At 39.4% G+C, this 6,366-nt stretch overlaps 1 long non-coding RNA gene across 1 annotated transcript; it reads right to left on the bottom strand.

Moving 5' to 3' along the window:
- Positions 1–1,838: 1,838 nt before the first annotated feature.
- Positions 1,839–4,993, bottom strand: LOC123372589. The gene is made up of 3 exons (XR_006580355.1): positions 4,896–4,993; positions 2,100–2,196; positions 1,839–1,961 (listed from the first exon to the last, which is right to left on the bottom strand). It is a non-coding gene; the product is annotated as an uncharacterized LOC123372589 (long non-coding RNA).
- Between the last annotated feature and the right edge of the window lie 1,373 nt (positions 4,994–6,366).

The raw sequence follows: 6,366 nt of genomic DNA, 5'->3' as shown, positions 1-6,366 counted from the left end.
AATCCTTAAAGAACAGTTCAGTGGGGCTCTCTACCTGGCCATAAAGCACAGCACCTCCACACAATGCCCCAGGTTGGACATGTGCCAGAGCAGGATTAATGTGAACTAACATCTTCATGTTAGATGAAGACAGTGATACTGCTTTTGCATCAATGGATGTTGCATCATTCCTGGGTAAAGGCAGTGGAGGATTAGCTTCAAGGTGTGGTAACTGGGCACTAAAATGTTAATATTTGCCAACAGACACCACATTGTTTTCATCATTACTTTCTGTTCCAAGTAACTGTTGGCCTCCACACTGAAATATAAAGCAATGTGTATTCCAGGCTGATCTTTTTCATACCTAGTTTAACATTGAGAACAGCCACTGACTCCAAAGAAAAATAGCATAAACTGAAGTGACTATTGATATTTAAAACAGTTTAAAATTCACAAGTAACACAGAGAAAAAAAATCTGTACTACTGATTGGAAACATAATGCCTCTAAACAATTGAAAAGTTGTGCTGTGCCTTCAAAATCCATTAGGAGCTAATAGCTGATTTTTTCTCATTTCCTAGGTTTGAGGGTGCTATGCCATATCCTAATGCTTTAAAGTCCTTACGATCATAATTTAGAAAAGCATCCTCTATTGATCATTATCTTCAGCACATAAATGTTTTCACTATCAGTTCCTGCAACCTCAGTTCAAAAAGTTTCAGATGATATAGCCTTGGCACCTACTGGATCCTGATTCTCATCCAGCCACTTCTCAAAGTCCTCTTGAGTCTTTCAGCCACTGTTTGAGACTATGCTATACACTGGGATGGAATGGATGTGAAGCTAGAGTGGCTTTGTGGGAGCTTGTGACAGACTTGCTGAATCTGTAGCATGTCAGTGTTTTCTAGTCAGGCATTACACAGCACACCTCTGTCTCGTATCATCAATACAAGTTGCTAACAAAGGCATCTTTAAAAAGCAGGAAAAATATCAGTTGCATGCCATCTACCAACATGGCCTACCTGTGTAACCTTCAGTCCCATATTTTCTTTTATGATCACAGACTTTCTTGCTATCCAGGACTTTTCAATGTCTGCCTGGGAGACTTTGGACCACACTGAACTGCATCTGAACAAACCATGGAAGATGCAGCTACATGATGCACAAGTGGAAAATCAAAGGCTTCCATTCGTACAACTGTGGTGAGAAAATCAAATGTATCATAACAATGCCCCAAATATGGAGTCTACGGTGAAATGGATGATATCCATAGCACCACAGAGGAGGCCTTGAAATGGCTTGTGGACCTACAACTGCAGCTACAGAATGTTGCGCTACAGATGCCATGCGCGTGTGAGAGGACTTTTCAGAGTTTATTTTTCACCACAGGCATTGGAGGAAAAAGTACAATTGAAGACATAGTTTGGGTATGAATAATGACTTGTAGACAACTGTTTTTTATTTTCATTTTTGTTTTCACTGACTGAGAATGTAAATTGAACTTCAGTGCTATTGTGCTTTGTTCTCGCTCTGTGTGTGGAAATGTGTTCTGCATTACAGTGCATGGATAAACTAGAACAGTCCCAAATATCACCCTTCAGCTTTTGTATAGCACAAAAGCCAAGAAAAGATAGAGAATGTGGTTTTATGACCAACAGATGGTGTAATTGGTATCATAGATGTTTTTATGTTAAAGGGTCAGAGGTTCAGCCTCCATCTGGAGCCTTCTCAAATCCATTGTATATCTAAATGATTAAAGAAGTTATACTGGGTCAAAAACATAACCATCTGCCCACAGGGGAGAAATGTGGCTCTCTCAGTTTTAGCTGTTAGACTAGTTAGGCTTTTTGCACTCCCTGTTGTACACTTTATGCTGATCGATATACTGATGATATACTGGCCTTCTGTTCAGCAGAATCATCCAACATCCATTATTTCTCCATATCCTCAAAGACTAATTCTCAGTTATCCGTGACACACCTTCTGAAGAGTAAAAAGTGCAGCTTTCATTACCTTTATTCTGATTTGAACTAAAGAATGAACAGAAAGTAATGGGCTAAAATCAAAGAACCCTTACAATTATATTTGCAATTGGATGTAGAAGTTAATTTTGATGCTCACCTGAGTCAGCTTCGTCTAGTGAACTACATGTGTGTCTAGGACCCAGCAACTCCCAGCTTTCTAAAGAGAATCTTTTTCTGGGTCTTGGTTTTCTCATCTGTAAAGAAGATAGACCCCAGCTGCAAAGTCTGGCTTAGAATCAGAACATTCTCAAAGGTTATCAGATACTATGGATGCAGTGGATGGATGGATAAATAAATCTGTGGCTAAGGTTCAGACACAGCTCTTAATTTATTTCTCTCTCAGGGGGCTTGTGAGGTTAGTCTGTTAGCTAACTACTACAGTTTTGAAGATGTAAAATCCTACAAGGGCTAAGTACAGAAGGTGGGTGAATTTCTGGCCTCAGCAAAGTAAATGGCAAAACTGGGATTCCAGTGGGCCAGGATTTCACCTGTTTTTTCTTCACTTCTTGCCTTATACTGTTACGTAGTTTTGCTGCATCATTAAATGGTTGTCACATTTTACCCCAGTAGCAGCCACATTTCAATGGTGATTGAAGTGATTCCTATATGTATAGCTTGTGGAATTATTTTTCAAAGGTTTTTAGGATCTCTTTGAATGAAAGATGCTGAATACACTTGACATTATTAATGCTAAATTACAAATTAAACGACCCCTTACTGTTTTTGATTTGCTGAGTTACACCAATGATGCTATTTGTTATTCCTAGAGAGGGTACATATACACACAGATACTATAGGAAAGCATGATTTGGAAATTTTATGTCCTGTTGTCCAGAAGTAGTAATAACGATGTATTTTTGGTGAAAAGGGACATGAACGCTTAACCTCCAGGAGAATGTTGTGAGGCAAGCAGTGGATGAATTTAACAGGTCAGAATCCAGCATCTTTTAAATATAACTTCACTAGGTATTAGAAATTTATTAAAACAGGATTTATGTTATGAAAGCTTAGTGATCACTTATTACTTGTTTTCTGCCTGAGTTAAAGGTGTAGACAGAATTTTCAAAACAGTTTAGTCAGAAACTACCTCTGAAGCAACAACAGACTAGGATTTATATTTTTTTCAGAATATTAACAAGAAATGTAAAGTTACCATCTCATAAAAATCCTGTGACTTGAATGTGATGCACCTACTTGATTTTAGGTTGCACTGAATAAAACAAGAGATCCTACTCCATTTGGTCACAACCTTAATACAATAAGACTCTATTAAGAAAGCCTTGAATAGTTATTTTAAAACTGACCAAAAAACTGGACAAAGGGGAGTGGGAAATAGGAAACAAGGATCCGCTATTTCAAAATAAATGACAGAATTATTCCTACTGCATTATTTTCTATCCAGCTGCTATCATTTAATGCCACCATTACTTAGATTTATGTATGTTGTGGGTGGGAGGGAATGTGGATGTACATATTCTTATCATACTTTCAATTTTAAAAAAGTGTGTGTGTATGTATACCATTATGCCGAATATAATAAAATGGAAGCAGCAACTTTAGGTGTCCATATTTGAATCTTGGCCTTCAGTACATTTATTTATTTTAAAAGGCAACAAACATCCCACACAAACATCCTTCTTTCCTTCCCCTTCTTTTGCTCTCTCTCTCTCTCCCTCTCTGTCCCCTCTGTGACGAAAGCTCATGCTCTATGGGCTGGGGAACATCCAGTGTTGATTGGCTTCATGGACCAGATGGCATATGGTTTTGCAGCATAGCTAAGTGCCACAGAAGCAGAGGAGAGAAGCTTAGGCCTGCAGGCTGTTTCCCGAGATAGACTGTAGCCCAGTACGTGAGAGCTGTTTTTGGGGCCAGTTGCAGTCAACTCTCCCAAGTCCCAACCAACCCCCTAGGCCTAAGCTCAAGAGGCTCACCTGAGTCTCCACTGCAGCCACAACATCCATGCTATTTTTAGAGCGCTCGCTGGAGCAACCCATCGCTTAATCTACACTAGCACATTTGCATAGGGTGATCACAGATCCAGAGCCATCCAACTTTCTGCAATTCCACTGCTCCCCTTTGCTCCAGGCCACCCAGACAAATGTGGGCCCTGCCAAGGTGGCCTGCCTCCAAAGCTGGGAAGTAGGGATCACTGAATCCCTATTTGAATATGTCTTAATGTCTTCCAAATATTTTTGTTTTGCTTAACATCTTCTAGACACTTAATATTTTTTTAGTGCCTACCCGGGAAAGTTCTCATAAAGGGAAGAGGGGGAAAGACTTTGAAAAGGGAAGAAGGAAGAAATAAGATTCAGAAAGATCTCAACACAATCAAATTGTCTATGCTGAGTAATGTGAAGGGAAAGTTTTGTTCAGGTGTGTGTATTCGCATGGATTTACATTATATAATGTATTATAAATACAAAGACCTACACTTCCAAACTCATAAGAGTAGTTTGGAAAAAAAGTTCACAATCTATACAGTCAGAACTAAACTGCTGTAGTGTTCACACATCTGTGTCTAATGTGCATAGAATTAGAGTGTTCAAACAATCAATACAGAATGACAGAGGGGTAAGAAGCAGAAGAACTGGGGTTTACAAAAATGAACAGACTTAGTTAACTTCTCTCAAATTATTTTTCATGTTGACATTTTAAAAATGCAAAGTAATAAAAAACAACAGAAGAAAAACAAATTGTAACCTTGAGCGCAAGAACTGACAAGACAGATAAGAACAGTTTTCAAATCTACCATACAAATGCCTATTAAGACAATTTTAAAACTTGGTATCATGAGAACCCATGTATGTATTTAGAGACTGCTTACTAAAAACCTTTTTGAAAAGTAGCAGTATAGATATGGGGGAATGATTTTCGTAACAGTTTCTTTGCTCACCTCTTTCTGTTCACCAAGTATCTGTGAACAGCTCAGGAATTTGTTATTCAAAACTTTTTTCTGAATAATTTCTAATGGTTTGTGATGTGTAGCTTGTCTGTGAACATTCTGAGGCTTTGCTATACAAATCTGAGCTATTTTGATTGGACACAAGTCACATGGTGTGTTTCTGTTCTATTACAAATCAGAGTCCCCATGCGAATACTCCGGAATCTGAAGTTTGCTTTCTGTGAATATTCTCCAATATTCATGGTTTCCAAGGTTATTAGAATATTCACTGGGGGCAAAATTCACTCTCATGCAGAGGGCCAGCAGCAGGCTAAAAAGTCCTACGTAAATCCTATTAAACCCTCAAATTAGGGTTTAAATAAGATGTAAATAAAAGCATGGGCTTTGTGCTCACCCTCCACTCTGGGGTGAATTTCACCCAAAATGAACACAAAGTACATACGGCTTGTCTACACTTACATTTTATAGCACTCTAACTTGCTGGTTCAGGGGGGTGAAATCACCCCCCTGAGCGCAGCAAGTCTGAGCGCTTTAAAGCGCTAGTGTAGACAGGCTCCAAGCGCTGGGAGCTGTGCTCCTAGTGCTCAGAGCTAATCCCCTCATGCAGGTGGATTACCAGGAGCGCTGTGAGAGCTCTCTCCCAGCGCTCGCGTGCGACCACACTCGCACTTCTCAAAGCGCTGCCCCGGGAGCTAATTCATTTACAAATTCTAACATAAATCATGGCAGAATTGTTTTTAAGCATTCATCCAGATCTTATAATGACTGACTGTATTTAGTAGCCATTCCATCATCTTCCCTCATCACACTCAAACCTAGCAAAATTATTAAAGGGAATCAAATCACTGAGAAGTTTGTTTCAGAGTAACCCTACAGGCTTATAATTGTCATCCTTGCCTTCCTCTCCTCTCCCCACACCCTTCAATGTCTGTCTGTCTGTAACACATGTTTGTAGTCTCATGTTGAAGTTGGATTGAGTGTTTTTCAGAGTGGGAACAATGTTTTCACTTTATAGCATGAGATAGCTAGCACATTTTTGGATGTTTGAATAATAGTAAAATACTTGTTCTGATGGAAGATGTATTTTGAAATTCAAGTCTGCCTTTGCAGCAAGTGCTGTGTCCAAAAGAAGCTCTCTTTCTTCTACCTCCCAGGGCCACAGTCACCACTGTTTTATTTGCTTGATGCCTCACAGACCCACAGCTACAAACAATGAATCCCTAGCTCCTGCATTTTATGATCAAGCCCAGGGAAAGCCCTCAGTCTACACAGTTTAGACTATGTTTGGCCTTGTCATGCGACCTTTTGCCTTGGGCAGTGGCTCACTATTGTTTCCAGCTATCACTACATAAGACATTTAATTGCTTCCATTTAGCCTAAAAGAAGAGTGCTTAGCACCCTCACCGTCTGAGATTGTCTACTATTAGTCATTAACACCTCCCAGTCTAAAAAAATACAGCTT

Source organism: Mauremys mutica, chromosome 6 (genome assembly GCF_020497125.1).
Source record: "Mauremys mutica isolate MM-2020 ecotype Southern chromosome 6, ASM2049712v1, whole genome shotgun sequence".
In the NCBI taxonomy this organism is placed as follows: Eukaryota; Metazoa; Chordata; order Testudines; family Geoemydidae; genus Mauremys; species Mauremys mutica.
Note: the sequence above shows the minus strand (reverse complement) of the source record. Positions and strands in the feature narration are given on the sequence as shown.